Genomic DNA, 22,611 nt, shown 5'->3' on the forward strand with positions numbered 1-22,611 from the left:
TTTACAGTCAGCTTTCGGTCTTCCTTTCTATTTCTCCCGATTCCTCTCTCGGCAGTTACTTTCACTTAATCATGGCTCGTCTCTTTAAATTTCCGCTAGTTTCCTGCCGGAGCTCTTTTTTATTTTACCAGATACTTTGTTTTTACTCACTTTGACAGTTCCAACAGTTCCAACCACTACACATATGGGAGTCTCTCACCAGTAACAATGGGCACAGTCTGCTGATTAAGTTTTCTCTTCCAATTCTATTGTGCGCTGTCATGGCCTCAGGTCTGCCATGTCAAAATGAGATAACAGGACACATTCGCACTGTGTTAAAGAAGGTTTTCCTCATTCCAGCAGGTGGTTGCACATCACCTTGCTGACCCTCGGGCTTCCCCTCTGCTTTGTGTAACTCTCCAAGCCTTCAACATGCCTTCGAAGGGTCACCAAGCACGAAATAAACAGAGTCAAAGAACAGAGCTCATTTTTTTCCTCGGCGCCACCCTGACAGCATCACCGGAAGTTCTAGATACTTGGTTTTCTAATCTATTGTGTTCTTGCCTTCAACAGTGAAGCTTCTCAACAGTTTGGTAGCTGGAACTGTGGCATTCTGAAGTACTGGTAGTTGGAAAATGTACTCTTTCTTGTATTGTAGTGATTTAATTATGAAATTGTAATGTTTCTTATATTAAAAATATAAGACAAACAGAAGAGAAGATAACTTGGACCCATAGAGCACTGTAGTTATTTCAACCATTGATTAAATTGTGGCTTTTGGTAAATCCAGTTTCTACTACAAAGCATATTCATCTTTAGAAATAACCTTAGACCAAATGAAGTTGTTATGATCTGTGTGCCATTGTAGTAGACACAGACAAATTGTGTATAACAGAATTGCATGCTGAAATATAGACAAAGGGGTGTGTGTGCTTCTTTCCCTTAAATAATTACAAGAGAATTTGTCAAACATTTGATCACTTATATAAACAAGAACTCAATAAGTTACTCAGTTATGCTTTTAAATGTTTTTCTAGTACTGGAAACTCCAGCAAAGCGAATGTATATCCTTTATATGTATAAAATAATGATTAATGAATATAAAATAGTTTATTTAGTAAAGAATGAATTAGGCTTTCAGACTTAATATGTTTGGATTAATGGTAAAAGGTAAGTCACTTATGGTACTTCTAATTTCTATACTCTCTTATACCTTTAACTCAATAAATCAAATTATCCTTTTCTTGATGATTGTACTTGGGGAAAGTATGACTACAGTTAAATGAATAAACAGATAACACCAAACAGATAATTAACTATAACAGTATTCTGGTTGTAGAATGTATGATGCACTAAAAAACATGGGTACATGATCATGGCAAGAATTGCCCCGTATCTTTATTTTATTCACACAAATGTATTTCCACATGCCAGTTTAATTATTTGTCCACTTCTAAGAAGAAAGCACAGTTGACACCTTGATATTGAGTCTTCAGCTTCAAAAAGGAGGATTCTTTCCTAAGATGTTAATGATGGAATAAGATTAACATCCTTCATTTAGAGGACATTTTAATTATACCTTTTATCAGATAACCTAAACCTTAAATATATAATTTTTCTTTAAAAATGCTGGTTGGGATTATTGCTCAGAATTAAAATCCCAAATAAAATATGGGAAGGAGGAAGGTGAAGAGAGGTTATATAGTGTTATATGATAAAAGAAGACAGCAATATTTAAAATGAGGTAAGTGTTGGATCGATTTATGATGTATTTTATCTTCTGGAGTAGCCCAAGTTTATCGTATTGTCATTTAGCTTGAACCATCGGCTGTATATCTTTCTATCTCTCACTGCACTTTTGGATTGAAAAGAAAATCTTTGCTAAGCTAAGATATATGAACTGGATCAAATGCTTGATGCAGTTTTGCCCTTTGTACTGACATAAATTTTCTTTCTAACACCTTCTTTTAGCAACATTAATCTTGATGAATTGAATTGTGCCAATTAGTCATCTTCTTTAATATAGCTTTCAAACAAGAAATTAAAAACATGTTTTATGAAGAAACACTCTCTTAATCTTCCAGGTATGTATTGTATAAAAACTTAATCACATTCTTTACATTTTAACTTTCCGAAATTTCTATGCAAGTTTCTATGCAAGAAGAAGTTATACCAACACTTCCTTCACAATAAAACCTAAGAGGGAAAAAAACTGAATCCCCAAAGTGTATTATTTTACAGACCTCTATATCATTGTGGCTTTTTTTTTAACTTCAACTTTGCACACTTCTACTATTAGGGACAACACCCAAGAGGTACAACAAGGCCAACTACTAATTGATTTCATATGACCATGGATGATATGTGCAATTCAAGGAGTTGAGACAAGAAGTTAACTCAGATGAAAGAAGTCTGCAGGTCAGAGGTACGCTTTGAAAAGATCATCACTCTCTTCTGCTGCCCTAAATGGATGTTATATTGAACAGCAGGGATAAAGAAGGTTCACCAAAGCTTTACATGGCCATCCAATATTTCTGAATATTGCCATTCCATGGAGAATGGTGTAATTATTAGATAAATAATTATATTACATTTAATTTTACATACTATGTTCAATTATAACTTTAAATTAATTCCAATTTATTTTTACTTGGTCACATATTCTTTGGGAAGTACAATTTTCATATGTTGGTCAAAATTCAGGTGTATTCTAGGCTTGAAAAGAATGTAAAAAATTCATATGATCTTCTCACCAGTTTGGAATAAATATGGAAAGTAGCTTTTTTTAAATCCTCAGATGGTTGATTAATAGCTAAAACTTTGACAGCAGAAGTGAGTGCAAGCAGTTAAGGAAGTGACCCACAAAGTATTATAAGCATGTAGATAGCCACTGGCTGCTTAGAGTACTGAAAAATGGATCAGGCCTGTTCAGGGATCTTAGGTTATTAGCCTACTGGCTGTCTACCTGGTCAACAGACAAAAAGATAGTAATGTAATGCCAGTGGTTTTTTGTAGAGGCTGATGAAATACCAGACATACTAATGTTTTTGAGTAGACAGGGACATTTGGGAAATCCTGTTAGCTATCATAATAAGTATATATGACACAAATGACTTAAACACTTGTCACTGTTTAATTTTTAACCTTTATAATTGTTTTTTTATGACTTTAGTTAATTCAAGAAACACACTGAAACAAGAACTGGAAAATTCATAGGAGTTTTCATCATTAACTAATCACCAGGACAGGATGTTTGCTAGGTATACATTTTTTCTATTTAAATTCATATTTCATAAAATCACGGAGCAAATGAGAGCAGTAAAACAACCAGCAATAAAATATAATAAAGTCAATGGTCAGCAGAAACCTTCCCTTCCCTTCCCTTCCCTTCCCTTCCCTTCCCTTCCCTTCCCTTCCCTTCCCTTCCTTTCCTTTCCCTTCTTTCCTGAAAAGAATTATAAATATTGTTTATTTTATCAGCAGAATAATTTTGGAAGTTGCTGCCAAAAGGTTCTCCAATTGTGCATCTCTGAAGCAATGCTGGTTAGGCTATACTTTGAAAAGATCTGTTCCCTCTGCCCTTACGACTAACCTTTTAATACTCAGTGGCTCCAGTCCAAAGCCTGGTTAATACATCTGTCCAGAACACATGATTACTTGGTCATAACATTTCTGCACCCACCAGCCAACAAACCAATCAGCATTTCTTTCTCAAAATCATGAAAACTTTTGCTGTGTCAAGCCATTTGAACTTTAGTCAATGTATATATGAATGTAGATACACACACCACTAGAAGATTTTAATGTAACTTACTCTTTTCTACTTCTGCTGACTGCTGGCTGCCAGCTGCCAGCAGTTTGACAGTTTGATTCTCACAGGCTCAAGGTTGACTCATCCTTCCAAGGTTGGTAAAATGAGGATCCAGATTGTATATCCAGATGGCATATATATATATATATATATATATATATATATATATATATATATATATGTGTGTGTGTGTGTGTGTGTGTGTGTGTGTGTGTGTGTACACACACACACATACACACACACACACACACATACATACATACTAGTGGTGAAATGTAAAATTTGTTACTACTGGTTCTGTGGACATGGCTTGGTGGTGGTGGGGTAATGTGACTGGGTGGGCATGGTCAACTTTTTTTTTTTTTACTTTTAAAAGCATTTTTCTAAGCTTTCTTTTCTAAGAGATTGCAGAAAAAATTGCTTTTAAAAGCCTCTGACGATCGGGCAACTCAGCTGGGATCGTCAGAGGCTTTTAAAAGCATTTTTTTCTACAACCTCTTCGGCCAAAGTGGTTGTAGAAAAAATGCTTTAAAAGCCTCTGACGATCCCAGCTGAGTTGCCCGATCGTCAGAGGCTTTAAAAAAAAAACTTTTAAAAGCATTTTTTGGCCAAAGAGGTTGTAGGAAAAATACTTTTAAAAGTTAAAAAAAAAAAGCCTCTGATGATTGCGTGGCTCAGCTGGGCATGGGGGGGGAGGGATTTTTGCTACCGGTTCTCCGAACTACCTGCCGCCATCACTACCGGATCTAGTGATCCGGTCCGAAATGGGAGCATTTCACCTCTGATACATACATACATACGTACATACATACATGTGCGTGCAGGATGTAATAGATTTATCTTGCAATCAGAAATCTAGAAATACACATCTGTTTTGGGACATTTGTTATCACTCACAATATGAAAGAAAACAATATCTTAAATCTGTTGAAATGCACTTTTAGCCAAATGTAAGCCACAAACCTATGAGTGAGCTTTGCAATTTGGATGAACTTTAAACATCGTTTTTGATGCTCTACTTATTCAGCCTTTTATGTGGGAAATCCACTGAACCACAGGAAATATACATTGCACCATTCCTTGTAATCTAGGCATCTGCATCTACATATTATTACTTTTTAGTGTAACAGGAAAAATAATAAAAAGATATAAATAATATGGATTAAATAGAACCATAAAATTTAGGAAATTAAGCACTTATGGAAATTTCTGCCTTTTTTCCTTTAGTGGGAATTTCTGCAAGATTCCCTTTCCTCCCCTCTCAAAAATATGGGACTAGAATTTCAAAATTAAATGGAAATTCTGGAATTGTAATCCCAAAATTTATGAAGATGTCAGATCGAATGTTGTTTTAAAAAGAGATTATTCAACTCTACAGAATTAAGCATGGAGATTCACTGAGTTGATGGAATTACTCCACTTCAGGGATTTTAATTTCATTTTGGTGTATGTAGAGAAATTCCACTACTTTGCCTCCAATTTATTTTCTGGCATAAGATTTATGTAGCACTTTCAAAATTATCATGAAAAACATGTGATTTTCAGGATTAATCAAAAGCCTCCTGTATTAAGTCCCTCATTCATGATTTAGTGCTTGGACTTGTTTAATGCATTGATGTTGATCAGCTGGTGTTTTCTTCTGTAATCACAGAAGTCTGCTTTTACTCATATTTTTGTTATGAAAAAAATCTTATTTAGATTTAGACTGACTCTGTTATAAAGTTGTGAGAATACTCATGCATGACTTATACTTGTCTATGGGCAAACAAATTTTTCAATTGAATCTTTTTATCCTGACCTTTAAAAATGTCTTAATAATAACCTATGAATGAGGGACTTATCCCACTGTACATGTTGGGAATGTCTTTCTGATGGGATCTAACCTTTTTATGTCTGGATTTCTCTTTCCAAACAGATATATTTCAGTAAGTGGCCCATTAGCACTACACAGAGGAAGTATCCAGTTTTCTTTTTTCTTTTTCATTGCTTCCCCTTTTGTCTTTTTTTGAAAAAAAACTCCTTCTCAGCATTTGCTAGATAACACTAGTGTTTAGACTGATGTTACAACCACTTCACTAAATTGGAGCTCTTCAGCCAATCTTTGCTCCACATCAGTGCCAGCTCCAACTGAGATAAATGCTCCACACTGTTTACATGACAGTAATCAACAAGGCCAATTTGGAATGCAACTTGAATAAATTGTGATAAATTTCCTGCCTAAGGATAAAGATAAACCAGTGGTTAAAGTCATGGTTATCTCTCAAAGAACAGGAAATTGATGAACATACACTTTTCCTCTCCAGGCTATCATTGAAAATAATAATAATAATAATATCTGGCATTTGCAGGAAAATGATAGGCTGTAAGGCTCCCATTAACTTAAATGTAAAAAGAGATGCTTTCAAATGATGGTTATCTGCATGCTTCATTTATAACTTTAGTTCTTGAAATTAGGGATCTTTTTTAAGTGGCTTACTGTATATTATGAGTTTACTTTATAGCTAGCTTTATCCCAAGAATTTCCTGTGTTTAAGATGATGCAGAACTCTGAATTGTATCATAATTAGAAATGATTTAATTAATCTTCCCTAGTCATAAAAATCAGCTTTACTTTTTTGCATCTCAAGGTAAAACCAGATATATTTCTGCCAAAAATCCTGTCAATTTTCATAATATTGGGCCAGATGAAATAGTATAAAAGTAATATAATTTCCCATGGTATATTGAATTCTAAATTATGGACAAATCACAAATTCAGTAAAACTTGAAATAATTGTTTTAGGCATATTTGGTTTGTGGTGCTAATTTTTGCTTTGAAGTACATTAATCAAAGTTGTTATGACAATAATACATTATTTATCTTTTCTCTTTCTCTAGATTCTTGTGACTTTCTTAACTTCATTGAAAGAAATCTCATTGAAATCTCATTGATGAATAAGGAATCAACCTCATTATGAGAAGAAATGGTTCAAGTTGACTTGAAACAGTTACTTTTAAGATCCAAAAAATCTTGGTAACTAACATGTCATTTTAGCATAAATTCTAGATGATTACCTACTATTTCAGTCAGGATTTAGGGCCAGTTGTAGAACTAAAATTATAATGAAGGTCTTAATAATTTCCATCCATCCCACAACTAGAGAGTACCCCCTGAAGGTCCTGTCCTACCAGCACATGAAGAGCCTGATGGTGAGTGATGCTGTGTAGCAGCCCTAACTTCTGCAACAACTTGCCAGATGGTTCTTTCATAGAAACTTTGAACATTGAGAATTATCATGGTATTACTTCTTAATTTTATTATTTTTAGTTTTTGTTGTAATTTAATTTTGATTTATATATCCATTTTGATGCTTAATTCCTGTAAGTCATCTAAAGTCTAGAAGGTTTTAAAGATTAATTAAAATTTATACATACATACATTTCTGATGGGAAAATTGGATGCAATCTTATTTATTGCTTCTCTGTGAACTGTGAAAGTTGATATGGTTCTTTCTTTACAGATTTGTTTAAGTAACCTGCTTTCCAGAATTTTTTGTCAAGGAAATATGATAAGATTCAGAATCATTGATTGACCTGGATGGCTATAGAAGCTGAATAAATAAATAAAATAAATAAAACTGTAATGCCCTATGCAGACAGAATTTTGTCATCTTTGGATGGATTGTCAGAGCCAGGGAGTCTGCAGAAATGTTCCTGGCTTCAAAATGTTGGGTATGACTAGGCCACCAAAACCTTACCTCTTTTTAACAGGCATGGGGTGGTGGGAGGGGGAGCCTTTGATTAATTGGTGGCATCCACCATATTGAAATCAGCATCCAGCAGTATAAATGCCCTGGCATGGTATTTTGATGGAATGATTATACTGATTTATCTAGCTACCCATCTTTCTCTTGCAATGGTAGATAAAGGAAATTAATAATATTCTTTAAATTAAATGTGTAATCCTCAATGGAACTGCATCTACATGGAAGTATGCAGTGGGGAACCCCAGGGCTCTGTTTTAGGCCCAGTACTCTTCAACATATTTATCAATGATTTGGACCAGGGCATAGATGGGGAACTCATCAAATTTGCAGACGACACCAAGCTAGCAGAAATAGCCAATACTCTGGAAGATAGGCTTAAGATAAAGGAGGATCTTGACAGATTTTTACATTTAGGGAAGAAAAGTTCAACATTTAGGTAAAAAACAAAACAAAATGCACAGGTACAATATATGTGGTACCTTGCTCACTAGTAGTAACTGTGAGAGGGATCTTGGAGTCCTAGTGGACAACCATTTAAATATAAGCCAGCTATGTGCTGCAGCTGCCAAAAAAGCCAACACAGTTCTAGGCTGCATAAACAGAGGGATAGAATCAAGATCATGTGAAGTGTTAATACCACTTTATAATGCCTTGGTAAGGCCACACTTGGAATGCTACATTCAGTTTTTGTCACCACGATGTAAAAAAAGATGTGGAGATTGTAGAAAGAGTGCACAGAAGAGCAACAAAGATGATTAGGGGACTCAAGAATAAACCAAAAAAAGAATGGTTGCTGGAACTGGATAGTCTTATGAAAAGAAGGACTAGGGGTGACATGATAGAAATGTTCCGATATCTCAGGAGCTGCCACAAAGAAGACGGAGTCAAGCTATTCTCCAAAACACCTGAGGGTAGGACAAGAAGCAATGGGTGGAAACTAATCAAGGAGAGAAGCAACTTAGAACTAATGAGAAATTTTCTGACAGTTAGAACAATTAATCAGTGGAACAACTTTCCTCCAGAAGTTGTAAATGCTCCAACATCTCTTTTTAAGAACTTTTTCAGACTATTTGTCTGAAGTGGTGTAGGTTTTCCTGCCTAAGCAGGGGGTTGGACTAGAAAACCTCCCAGGTCCCTTCCAACTCTGTTATTCTATTCTATTATAAATGTTAAACTTGTACATTTAACTAGGAAACACTAAGCTGTTGCAATAAATGAAAAACAAAAAAGGATAGAAATTAAAATCTTAAGTATAAAAGTAGAAATAAAAATCTGAATGTACTATTTAAATGAGAATATTCCATTTTTCCCAGTATTTAAGGAAAATATAGTATTATAATCAGACTTGATTCTGATTTAAGTACACCTATGAATGGAACATATTACTTATGGTGAACTTCAGGTGATTTTAACAGGTTTCATCATCATCTTTTTAGCTATTATCTATCCACTGCAGAATGAAGGCCTCTTCTGCATGTTTCCAACCAAGACAGTCCAGAGCTTTCTTTTGCCAATTGGGCCCACAGTACTTGCTGATGTCAATGATACATCTTGTTTTAGGTCTCTTTCATGGATACTTTTTATCAAGTGGGATCCATTTTATGACTTAACAGATTTATCTAACACAAAACCAAATCTGGATTCATCTCAAAGTGCTGCAATTCCTAGCATAGCTGGCTGGGAAATTCTGGGAATTGGAGTCCATTCCAAGATTGGAACCCCTGTTGTAATTTCTGTAAGGGTAATTCTGTACAGCAACCTTAAGCTGCCTGGTTTTTTTCCTGAATCCAATTGCAAATGAGGCTGTCTTATGAAATTGCTTATGTTTCAGCAATGGCAAATATGTTTATGTTTCAGCATTGGCAAATATGCTAACAAGATGTCCCAGTCAGGATGCTAGTTGTCAGAAATCCTGAATGATTCGTGTTTCTTTACCTTTCCTACCAATCTTAGGAAAGCAAGCACCAATTGCTTTGCGTTTTTGAGGACATGTGGACAAACTGTTTTTGCATTAACCCTTTTTTAACAATTCTCACTTCTACCTGAACATTGTCTAGAGATGTAGCATTGATGGACCAGAGGGGAAGGAGAGAAAGCCCTCATAATTGTCCCATTCCTCCAATCTCTTCTTAGAAGGAAGAGAAGTTGGAAGTGCAAGTCACTTAACAACTGGCTCGCTTAGCAATGGAAATTTTGGTTCAGTTTTGATTATAAGTCGAGGCCTACCTATATATATGCCCACCTCTATGAAACATGTAGTGAAATCTAATAGGAATCATTAGTCAGGAATGGAGTATTCAGTCCCACTAAAATGACATAATATACAGGATTTGAAATTTGGGGATGAGAGAAAAAATCATTTTCATAGCAAATCATTTCATTACTATTGTTTTGACATATCCATGGAGACACCAAGCATTGAGTTTAGAACTGGTTAATTTGTTCTTTTTTAAGTTTTGCTTTTATAGCGCAGTATCTCCTGGACCACCTATTTCCATTAGAACCAAACCATTCAATTTTGTTCCTTGCAGAGGACAAGGCTGAGATTGCCACCCAGTGAAATCCTGCAAAAAGGAGCAAGGTCAGGTATTTTTCTGCACATGCTGTCTTATCATATAGTAGTTTAGTACCATATATTGCATCTGGATTACGTTCCAACAGTATTTTGGAAAGCAGTCAACATTATTTTTCCACAAAGCTTTTAATTCATGATTAATAGGGGAGTTGCCTTTATGGACACTAAGTCGGTCAGGTTTTGCTTGATGGCTTTCATGGATTCCCTTGTAAAGGGCCAAGGGCCCCTGGGAAAACAGTGATGTACACATGGTTAATAAATAACTATTTCACCATTTACTCAGAAGTCACATAGTAAGTTCCATGTTCAAGACAGAAACTAGAAACTTCCTAGATTCAACCATCCACTATACAACAGTGCTATTTTCAAGGATAATTCTGCAATTATCTTAGGGTACTTATAGTCTTTAAAAAGGGTTAAATGTATTAGTTCCGTATTACTTCAGTAATTGAGCTGGCTTTTTTTTTTAAATGTAGTCTGTTTCATAAAAATAGTAAGGATAAACCAGCCACAGTTAAAAAAAAAGTTTTATTTAAGGGTGTGAACTTTCATTGTTGAAAAGAATCTTTCTTTGAAGCAATAATTTAGAAAATAGAATGAGCACTAGGTGGCAGTAGAAACCCCTGAAATAGGACTGGAAAGGCTAACCTAAAAAAAAAAAAAAAAAACCCCACCAGAATTTAAACTAAACTTAAAAGAGAAACTTTAAATCAAGCCATAGTTATAGTTTGATTGTATGCATGTTTGTCTCCTCACATAAGAGAAACCCCTTCTACATGGACAGGCAACAGATGGACTGTAAAGTGCTTGCAAATCCCTGATACTTTCTGCACTTTCCTTTAACTCTGAAAGTATAGCCTAAAATCTAACAGAAGCTCACCCTGTTATGCGGCACTAGGGATTCAAACTGTTGAACTACTGACCTTTTGATTGACAAGCTCAGTGTCTTAGCCACTGAGCCACCATGTCCCTTATATGGATTTAGTAAACTCTGTCAATAACAACCTTAACATCTTGGGATGAAGATAAAATGATTTCAATATTTAAGTCATCTTTGGGACTCAGTGAATAAAATTTCATAAGTGGCCGTGAGCAGTATTTTAACTTTTCAGCTTTAGATAGCGATACTCGTATTCTTTTAGGTATTTGGGAATCTAGAATTTACAGAAAAAATATTAGTGCTAAAATATATGTGTTCAAAAGTTCAGTTTACATGTAATTTATCACTGCTGAATTTTATCATATTTTTACTTTGGACGTAATTTGTTTATTTGTATTAACTAAATATAAAAAGCAAAGAAAAAATACACAAAATTGTAAAAAGACAGCGGAACCTTAAAAAAAGAAATGAAAATAAAGAAGGCTTTTATTTACAAAAATGCATATATCGAGAAATTGAAGCCATGATTTATTATAGTGATCCCTCATCGGTCTTTCTTAATCCATTCGGGAAAGCACTGAATAGTTAAAGCCATATGTTTGTTGTGGATTAAAGAATAAATCTTTGAAGGTTCATTTTCTTTGTCCAGAACCCCCACATGACAGAAATAGATTATATACATCTATCTACAAACATATTAGATCTCAAAGTTGAGTTAATATACATCATTGCTTCTTATTGACATGAAACAATATATTTTAATAGAACATTATTTTCATTCCCTCTCCAACAACATAAATGCAGTGAGATCATTTCTATTTTTTTTTTTTTGGTTGTTGTTGTTGAAAGGGATGTATCGTATTTTTCAGAGTATAAGACGCACCGGGGTATAAGGCACACCTACCTTTTTTGTTTTGTTTTTTTTTATAACAAGTTTTTTTTATTTTTTAGACAAACACACATACAAACATACACTGTATTTTCTTCGAACAGAGTTTTGGCCGGTTCACAAATTTAAAGAGTGTTTAGTCATTTCAATTAAATTTACAATTTCTATATTTCCTTTTTGCCATATTTATTCTTCATCTATTTTTAAAAAAAACCAATATTACTTCATCCTCTTCTCTAATCTTAATCAAATTCAATTTTTCCCTTCTATTCTATACTATACCCCTTCCCATTGTCATCTATTTTTATATCCATCCTCACATTGGTTAATTATGTAATATTACAATTGTTTAATACAAATTCAACATTTTAATATAAATCAATTAGTTATATAACTATTTTTTTGTATATTAATCAATATAAACATGAATATTCCAATTATTTCCATGCAATCCAATTTCTTATAAATCAATTAATTATATTTACCAATAATAATAAACCAAATAATTTTCCCCATATATTCCTCCAAACCACAACTTAACCATTTCTGCTTTCAACACAATATACAATTAATAGTATCTCAATTATTACAATTCCCTAGTTAAATAGAGCTTTCCCCTTATATTACTCATTTTCACATCTTAAACTCTCCCAATAACCCAAATAGTTTTGCCCATATAATTCTCCAAATCACAACTTAATCATTTCTACTTTCATCACAATATATAATTAAAAATATTTCAATCGTTACAATTTCCCTAATTAAATTTAAAAATGTTCTAGCTGTTATACAAGCTACAACTTATTCCTTTTTACTTTCACCACCATATACTATTAAAGGTATTTCAATTGTTACAGTTTATACTTATTCATATTTCTAAAAAAAATAAAAAAATAAAAATTTATCATTGTCTAGATTTCAAAAATACAAGGCAAATATTCCAATTATTATTCATTTCATTTTTACAATCATGATTTCCCATTTATTTCTACTACTCATATTTCAATTCTAAATATGTATAACATCTTTCTCTTTCATTTCTTTTTCTTTTTCTCCCTTCCCATTGTTATTTTTGCCTTTTTCTTTCTCCTTTTTTTCTTTTGTGTTTTAAAATCTTGAACTCTCCTCTTTTGCCTTAAATTTCCCATTGTTGGCACCTACCTTTTTTGGTGAGGAAAAAGAAGAAAAAGAAATCTCCCTCTGCCTCTGCCTAATTTTGCGACATTGCAGCAAACAGCAAACAGCCTGCTTTACTTTCATTTTCGTTTTCAGCATAGCTTGATTAGCCCAAGAAAAAAAAGAATCTGCTCCAGCAATTAACCTCTTTGCAGCAAGCAGCAGAGCCCTGAGCAAAACAGCTAAGAGCAAATCAGCTGAGAGTCAGGAGGCCCATCCAATCAACTTGTGCTAATTAGCCTGTGCTGAAGATGAAAGGAGATGTTTTTTCTTGCTGTTTGCTTGCAAGGAGGTAACTGCTGCTAGGCACAGGCCAAAAGGTGGGGACAGTGGGTGGGTGGGGCTACATTCAGTATATAAGACGCACCTAAATTTTCACCCCCTTTTAAGGGGGAAAAAGGTGTGTCTTACACTCCAAAAAATACAGTAATTTAAAAATCTATTGAATTTTTTTAGATATTATTAGCGAAATAAATCATGCAAAGAAAAAAAAATGTAAATATGCTTAAGGGATTAAGCCAAATATTTTTTCAAAAAATATATATATAAAGGGCATGTTTACCTTTTTATTTCCTTCCCCCATCTGTTAATTGCTAATTTGAATATTTTTATAGTTTACTTTGGACATTATTAGTCTTTTCTGTGTCTTTTAATTGGATTGCTATTAAAACAGGTTTTTTCCTTCAAAAATATAGCCTACCTTGATGTGTAATATGCTTGAATTTGGTTACACTTTATGCATGTATGCAGTGGTGGGATTCAAGTAATTTAACAACTGGTTCTCTGCCCTAATGATTTCTTCCAACAACCAGTTTGTCAAACTGCTCAGAAAGTTAATAACCAGTTCTTCTGAAGTGGTGCGAACTGGCTGAATCCCACCACTGCATGTATGCAGTCAGTTTTTCCATTGCTGCATATTCTTTAACTTTAGTCTCCCAATCCTGAATTGATGGTAAGATATTTCTTTCCCACTGTTGTGTCAGGTTGATTCTTGCCATTGTGATATATGTCCTATAGTTTGACATAGTTTGATTGTATTCTTTTTTTAAAATTGTGTAACTGCCTAGGTAGCATTTGCCACTGGATGCAGTCAATATATGATTGTATGTCCTGTCCGCTCTAGTTCATTGACAGACCTGACAAACAGATCAGGTATCCTGGTTTCCGGTACATATCTCAAATATAGCCAATCTTTGAACCCTGGCAGGAATGGTACTTTCTTTATTCTTATTCATTCACCAGTGTTCAACAATTGCTCTTCTTTATAACCTGTATGGTATAACAGGGAGAAATGACGTAATATGCAATATTGCATCTGCCACTATGTGGCATGAAGGCATAAAAAATGATATCCTAAACCTCCATTCAAGATTCATCATCAACATATCGTATTTAATGACCCAAACAAAGAAAACTTATGTCTTTACACTACTAGGAAAGTAACCCTAAAAATAAAAGTTCACATTTTAAGTTGCTGGACAGCATAATTCCAGTTCCTGATGCAGGATTCTTACAGAGTTTAATTTAATTCTAGTCTTTGCTCTTTATATTTCAGTTAAATTAAATAATCTATTTTTAGTTTGGTGAGATAATCATTTTATCATTTTGACTATCCATAATTGTTTTATTGTATTTCAACCTTCAACTACCTTGAGTGTTATTTTATAGTCAACAATGTGTTAATTTAATAAACAAAATACTTGTAGAAGTGTTGATCATTATCTGTCTCTTTGTATGGCATCAAAATGCCTGGTAGCAGTATTTGTATGAGTCAACTGAATATGGCAGACAACTGCCATCTCTGTGTTTTCCAAAACTGTGGGCTATTATTATAGAGGCAGGGAAATCATGCTTGTAAGCATACACAGCTTCTGAACACTTTTGGGTGGCCTTTACAAAATCATGATACAATCCCTGGAACAATCACAGTATAATTTACTGCTACTTTGATCTGGAAGCTGCAAAAAATAAATACACTGAAGCTCTGTTAGGCTTAAATATTACAGCAGCCTGTGGACTCTCTCTAGATATGTAATTTCAACAACATGTAAAAAAAAAATCTACAGTCTGTATGAATATTGTTGAGAATTTTGAGAATTAGAATCAACACATCTAGGTAATAGCCAGCTTGGTAAGTGATATAACAAAAACAGTACACACACATACATAACCACACACAAACAAAAGGCCCAGCCCTAGCTTTCCTAGGAAATCATTACAATAACTGTACAAACATCTGCAGCCTTGACCATGTCCAAAAAATAATTATTAAAAAAAATTGGCAGCAAATAATTGGCCACCTATTTAATTAATAATGAATAAGTCCTATGGATTCTTTGGTCATCTTTGCCTGCTTTTCTCCTTTCTCTATATAAAGTTGGCTTACACATGAACTGTGAAGGGGAAAGTGAACACCTGCATGTGCATACCGCCTGAAACACAGAATGCTACCAGTCTCAGGATTCCAAGCAAGAGCTCCTTTACTGTCTATCATTTCTGACTGAGCAAGATGACCTCCCAGAATATACTGGTATGTACACAGAAAAAGGTATAAGCCTGAAAAGAAGCAAGTAGCCTAGTGCTGATTTTCCTTCTGAGTGGAGAACATCTTGATGGAGAGAACTGACTCCAGAATCCATAAACTCTTAAGTTTTATTTCTTATACTTCCATCCCATCTTCTTTTTCAAACCTTTTGATTCAATAGGAAATAAATTGTATGTGTGGAGTGTATTGTGGGTGAACAGGAAGGCCTGTGGATGGCCTTACTTTCATTGTTCATCTCTTCAACATGTTGCAATCTTTCCAGAGCACATGTGCTTCCACCAAATTTCAAAAGAAAACATCAGTTTCCTTAAGATACTGTTTTTGTTATGTGTTTTACCTTAGGGAAGGAAGAAAAAGAAGTAGACTCAGCAATGGAGGCTAATGAGAGTAACATTAATGATCAGTAATATTGATTAGGAGAATCAATATTAACTGTAAGGAAATGGAATATATTAGGAATATATTGCTACAAAGAAGTTTTTCTCTTTCTCTTCCTCTGTGTATGTATGTGTGTGTGAAGGGGCTACCTTGATACATCTTAAAAGTGTTTAAACTAGGGGTGGACTTGCTTAATTATGCACGCCTGCTTTGAAATTTTACCCCACCCACGATGTGCCAGTTTCAGACTCCTTACATGGATAATATTGGTTGAAGTCATATGATCAATCACATATGTTTTAAACTTCTTCTCTTTTGACTGTATTCCTAAGTTGCTTTCTTCTCTCCTTTGTTTTTTATTTTAATGCATTGCAGAATTCTAAACCAAGTCAAACTCAGAGCATTGAAATGGGGGAGAGCAGCTTTTGTCTATGTAGAGTGAGTTTACAGACTTCTTCAATCACCTGCCTTCTGATTCTGAAGATACTGAACAAATCATTCACCTTTAACACATACAGTAATGCAGTACTTGGCAGGCTTCTGACTATGCTATAGCTACTGTAAAGCCAGAAAACAAATATTTTTCTGCAGAAAAACAATTTGCTAAGATGAGCATTAACTCTAGATTAGGTCTACATTGAATATTTGGCAATGCTCCTCTCATGTTGAGTATCTGGCAAGCTAGTCCTGACAACTCAGGACACTGATGTTTTGATGAGCCCCACCAAATCCATCTACAATAAGAAAACAGGAAACATTTATATTTCTCAAAGCTACAAGATGTTATTATTGGACAAGAAACTGTTTAAAAATGCAGGTTCTCAAAATAGTCTCCAAACTAAAGTGTGAGCTGATATTTAGAGATGAGTGAGAGTTGTATTTGGCAAAGAAATCATATCCTTTCATACACTGGATACGTTAAGCTTTGGATTTTTTCTGACAAATGGTTAGTTTTGCACCCTCTGTCTAGAGAGGAAAACCATCACTGCCTAGTGACATATTTCTATACAAGCAGGATCAGACTATGACTGTGAACTCACCTCCCTTAAACCACCAACAACCTAAGTCAACAATTTATATTATAGTGAAAAACTAATGAATGCTGCCTCAGTAGATCTTTTTGATGAGTTGTCTTTGAGTGAAACAGATGGAGTGATTCAAGTTATGCAAGTGAGCGTATGTTTAAGTATAAGGTTCATAAAGGTAAAGGTAAAAGTTTCCCCTGTACAGTTGTGTCTGACACTACGGGGTGTGCTCATTTCCGTTTCTTAGCTGAGGGAGCCAGCATTGTCCAAAAACATTTCCGTGATCACATGGCCTGCATGCCAAGGAGCATGGAGCCTTGTTATCTTCCCACTGAAGTGGTACCTACTTATCTACTTGCATTTGTATGCTTTCAGACTGCTACATTTGCAGGAGCAAGGGCAAGGACAGGAACTCACTCTGTTGTGCAGTGCTTGAATCTTGAACCCGAGCTGTCTACTTTCCAGTTGACAAACTCAACATCTTTAACTGCTGAGCTATCGTGCCATCATAAACTCATAGTCAGACCTTTTCATTCTGTCATGATGAATGAAAAAGGTATCTTCCTTGATCTATTATGCCATTTGGCAACGCTTGTCAAAATTATATACTTTGGTATACAATTCATTCATAAATACTACACATAGAAGCCCAAAGCACACAAAGAGAAGTTCCCTGAGGATGGGCTCCACCTCCACAAGTCTGAAAACTTTGAAGACTAAACCTCTAATCCCAGTGACCGACCCAGATTGGATCCTGCAACAATTAATTGATAATTTTTTTTAGTGTGAGTGGGAATAGTTCATAAGTTCTAACTTCTAACTATATACTCTCTTTGTATATATATAAAATCTACAGGGAAAAGTGACTAGAGGATTAATAATAAAATACATGAATGAAGGAGAAGAAAACATCTGTTTACTTGCTGCAAAGTGCTATAAAAAGTGATTTTATACAATCAGTGCCACTGGGCATTTTTTACATTTTACATTTAAAAAAAAACTATAGGATTTAAAAGATTCTGCAGACAAGAATCACAATGTAGAAAGTTCAATAATCTTGAATCTCAAGCGGTTCAACTGGAGATTTTTCTGGGGGGAAAAAAACACCTGTTTCTATGGCCTTTTCTGTTTTAGAACCTAACCTTTTAGAATATCTTCCAATAGACATGAAGTATGGTCAAGGAAAAATATTTATTCAAAGTAGGAGATGATAGTATATCAAGAAGAGATTGGGAACAATTTCAAAGCCCACCAAGGATGACTAAATTCAGAACTTTCCTCCTCTTCCCAAGAGCTAGATTTACTAATAGAATGCTATGTTCTTTGGCCTTATTCATAGTTAATTCAAGGATGTAGTCACTGACCAGAATATTTTGTAATATCCACAAAAATGAATTTGGTAATGTTTCAATTCTTTCTTTTCAATAATAAATAGAAGAGAATATGAAAAACTCCAGTCAGCAGATAGCAGTAGTATATCTCTGTTACATCAAGACCACAGGAATAACAAAACATGGATACAAGCTCCTAGCTACTATGGGTCAAAACCAGGTGTCCTAGTATTTTAGGCACACCTTTTTGCAATTGCATCTAAATTCAAAATATAAATACTTTTTCTTTAATTGGAAAGTTGTTGCCCTTAGCTAAATTCATATAATGTTTGAGTTCAAATCTAATATATGTTTTAGCTGAATGGAATAAGGCAATTAATCTAAGTTAACATTACTCTTCAGTGTTGGATGAAGTGGATTGAGAATTGCAGCCTCCAACCATTCCCAGTTTTTCAAGGAGACATAGTGACCTATCTTCACAAATGTTTAAGTCAGAAATAGTAGCAAAGCCTGCTGAATTTGTAGAACTTCTAAATGCAGTTCTTGGGATAAGCTTTATCCATTAGACTGACAAGATGATATTGAAAATTATTTCATTTTAATAGCCAAAGAAATATGTGTAAGATCCTGAAAAACACTGGGAATATATAACTTACTGGGTGAATTACTAGTTAAACTAATTAAGTGCCTTAAAAAAACCCCAACACACAAGCATTCTAGCAGGGAAATGAACCATAATCTGTTTTAAAACAAATAGATTGTGTACAGCTGTCCCTATATGCAAGGGAAAATGATGATTTAATGTTGATTAAGACTGAAGGCCTTTGAAGTGAGCAAAGCAGGAGTCCACAGAATGTCTTTCACGATCATTATCAGTCTTTCACCGAAGGCAGACTTGGTGCCAAAAGCTCTTTCCTTAAACTGGTTAAGGTAGATTTGGGAGCAAAGGCTTTGTGGGCTTGAAGAGAGCTTCTCATTCACAGGCCTCTGATGTCTTATTCTTTTAGCAGTGCTGATGCTTGAGAATAAACAGATCCAGCTTTTACACTGGTTAACTACAGAAAGGGGGAAAGGTCCACTGTTATTTGCCTTTTGGCGTGAGTCAGCCTAGCAACTGAGCATGCATTCTGCAATAAAGTAAAATCAAAGCTTGTTTTGGAGCAGATGTTTTAGTAGTAGAATTAATATTTGATCCTTCCTTCCTTCCTTCCTTCCTTCCTTCCTTCCTTCCTTCCTTCCTTCCTTCCTTCCTTCCTTCCTTCCTTCCTTCGTGACACCCTAGAAATATGCAAATGCCTTCAAGAAACTCATATTTGTATATATACATAATTGTCAAGATAATAATAGACCATAGCAAGTGAATAGTAAGTATAACTCCTTTTGGATGATGATGATTTAGAGATGTGTGGGGTAGGAAAAATACTGTATGAATTTATAATATAAACTATATAGATATTCCTTGTAGGTATTTTATAAGTTATCCATTAGTATTCTGGTCATATAGGAGAAAATAGCAAAATTGTCAACAGATCTTTACCACAGTTATGAAAAAAAATAGCCCTTGAAGGCTATTCAGTATCTATTTAAGAGTTGAACTCAGTTTAATGATTTGGAAAAAACATGATTAATTCTAGACTACTTTGTGCACTTGCAAGATAAATTTTAATCCTGATCTAGAAACTCAACTGTCCTATTGGTGTATACTAGAAAACAATAAACAGCCATACATTTTAATTTTTTTAAATAGTTCTATTTAATTAGATGATACCTAAAGGAAAAATTGTTATCGGTTGTAGTATGTTTCTTTTTTATACATTTTTAAATTTTGATTTTATTTCTTATAGGAAGTTGTCAATGATTTAATAATTTAACAATATTTAATTACTTGGTGGTAAAAAAGGCAGGATGAATATTTTTAATGGAAAGAACATTAGATTTAAGATTAAATGATGTTTTAAGAACAGCAATTGTTTTTGGAGGGAAGTGCTCTGCAAAAAACATGTATATCTCTCTATTTGTGCCTGTTATGTTCACTGATAATTGTTATGAAAATAAGTGACCCCATTTTTCTTGAGAAAGACAAGATTTCACATTTCTGGGAAGGTCAGAATTGATATAAAATGGTATATGTATGTATGTATGTATTACTAGGCAAGACAAAAAATATACAAGCTAGGAAATTATCATAAATGATTAATAATTTGCTTTATGCTTTCAGTTCCACTGAAATTTACAAAAAGTGTAATATGTAAAGAGTGATTGAGGAACATAACAACTTCTTCATTTACCAAACAATTACACCTACATGATGCTGAGTGATTTTTAAAAAACTTTTTCAGATGGAAGACTTTGAAAATACTAAAAATTTTTTTTTAAAAAAGTAAACCCTGCCAGAATCAACTTTATTCTTGTGATTTCATACCCATGTTTATGTCATTTTGGTTTTTTAGCAATAAACAGAAGTGGCCTTAGAATTCTCTGATAATGTCCCATCCAAGTAATAACCAGGGCTGATGTCCTTTACTTCTGAACCTGGATTTCAATATCTATGTCATAATGCACTGTGGTTGGAGAACTCTGATAAAATCATCACTGAGTAATGCTACAGACAGCATTTATCAAGTTACACCTCCTTGGATGTTGCACCTCTAGCTCTCCTTTTTCAATCTAGAATTTTCCTTATACAGTTATTGAAGTTCTTCTGCCCATGTGTCTATTATAACTTAATTACAAGAAGAAAGGAGATAGACCACTTCATAGAAACATAAGGCTAAAATTATCATTTATATTTCATATTGTAGTATACTTGATTGAATGACCAAACATTAAAACTGTCTTCTCTCCAATTTCCTACACAACTCTCCTACCCCAGAGTTAACAAGGATATATAGATGCATTTAACAAGCTCATTAAAAAAAAAGTTTGCCTATGCAGTTTAGGGCAAGATTGATTCTTTCAGCAGAATAAAATGACTCAGTGGAGTTCTAGAAGCTTAGAAATCTGCCAAGTGACAAATACCATTACTTTGTTTTGAATTACATAATAGCTTCAATCCATTCTCCTGCACTTTTCACACAACACCACTGGAATTCATTAAGATATCTCAAATATATGGCTTTTGTATACAAATATGCTATTTATAACACAATTCTATATGTGTTTCTCAGAGGTAAAGCCAATTATTTTAACTGGAACTGCTCTCACAGATGCACAACATACTGTATAATGCCCTGTCATTATGTTGCAAGTTCCATGAAATTCAGTTTACATTAATTTCAGGTTAGGTAGATATTTACAAATATACTTTACAATACTGTAGTTACTGAAATGGATGGCTATAGAATCAAATTAATCAGGCTATATGAGGCTCAATATTCTAATGTGTTTATTATAGAATGAATTATATCCAGATAAATGTTTATGTTTAGTGCCTTATTACTCTCATTATTAATGTCCTAACACAGGGTTGACAAAGTTGCTGCCCCTGGGCCGGATGCATCACGTGCAGGCCACACCCACTCCAGCTCCATGAAGAGAAAAAACATCACAAAAAGGCATGGCACGGCAACGTGATGCCATGAGTTTGACACCCGTCTTCTAACATTATGAAAGTTGCAAATATTATTAAAATATTCTTTACATCAGGTTTCCTTCCAATTAGTGTTTCCATTGCACAATACAGCACAATTGAATTCAGTCTTCTTTCTTTTGGAATTCTTGATAATTATGTTTGATCCTACAGGCCAGCCTCTGCTGCTGTCGGACAATTACCGACCCATTGGCACAGCACTTGCATAGCATAATTCTGCAGTTTTGGACTCTTTCCTGAGTTCAATATTTAAGCCAATTAACCCTGAAGAAGGTCAAATCAACAGTAAAAGGGACATTGATTGCCAGAATGCTACTACCAGTGTCCCTGAATTCTGTTGTCAAATGTTAGAAAGTTGCAAGCCCTCTACTGCAGGGTCTCTATACAATTTAACACTAAACAAATATAAATAGGTATCATTTCAGTGGGAAGGTAGCAGTGTTCCATGTGCCCAGCGTGTAGTCATGCCAACCACATGACCAAGGAAGCATCTTCAGGCAACACTGTTTCCCTCAGCTAGGAAATGGAGATGAGCATCACCCCTTAAAAGATATACAGATGGGCCTTTTCCAAAACCTGCTTTAATGGTCTCAGCTCAACTGGGTAAATTTCATGGTATTCACAGAGACTTTCCCTTGTGGATCCAGGGAGATAAAAAATCTCACCCATGTTCTCATGTTGTGCCAT

At 34.5% G+C, this 22,611-nt stretch overlaps 2 long non-coding RNA genes across 2 annotated transcripts; both read left to right on the forward strand.

Moving 5' to 3' along the window:
* Positions 1–1,517: 1,517 nt before the first annotated feature.
* LOC148112629 (uncharacterized) lies at positions 1,518–7,375 on the forward strand. The gene is made up of 4 exons (XR_015729146.1): positions 1,518–2,063; positions 2,279–2,404; positions 3,152–3,239; positions 6,668–7,375. It is a non-coding gene; the product is annotated as an uncharacterized LOC148112629 (long non-coding RNA).
* Positions 7,376–15,454: 8,079 nt separating this feature from the next.
* LOC148112630 (uncharacterized) lies at positions 15,455–21,979 on the forward strand. Its single transcript, XR_015729261.1, has 2 exons — positions 15,455–15,586; positions 21,800–21,979. It is a non-coding gene; the product is annotated as an uncharacterized LOC148112630 (long non-coding RNA).
* Positions 21,980–22,611: the final 632 nt, after the last annotated feature.

The sequence above is a fragment of the Pantherophis guttatus genome, chromosome 8, assembly GCF_059756535.1.
Source record: "Pantherophis guttatus breed Tessera chromosome 8, ASM5975653v1, whole genome shotgun sequence".
NCBI classification, from domain to species: Eukaryota; Metazoa; Chordata; class Lepidosauria; order Squamata; family Colubridae; genus Pantherophis; species Pantherophis guttatus.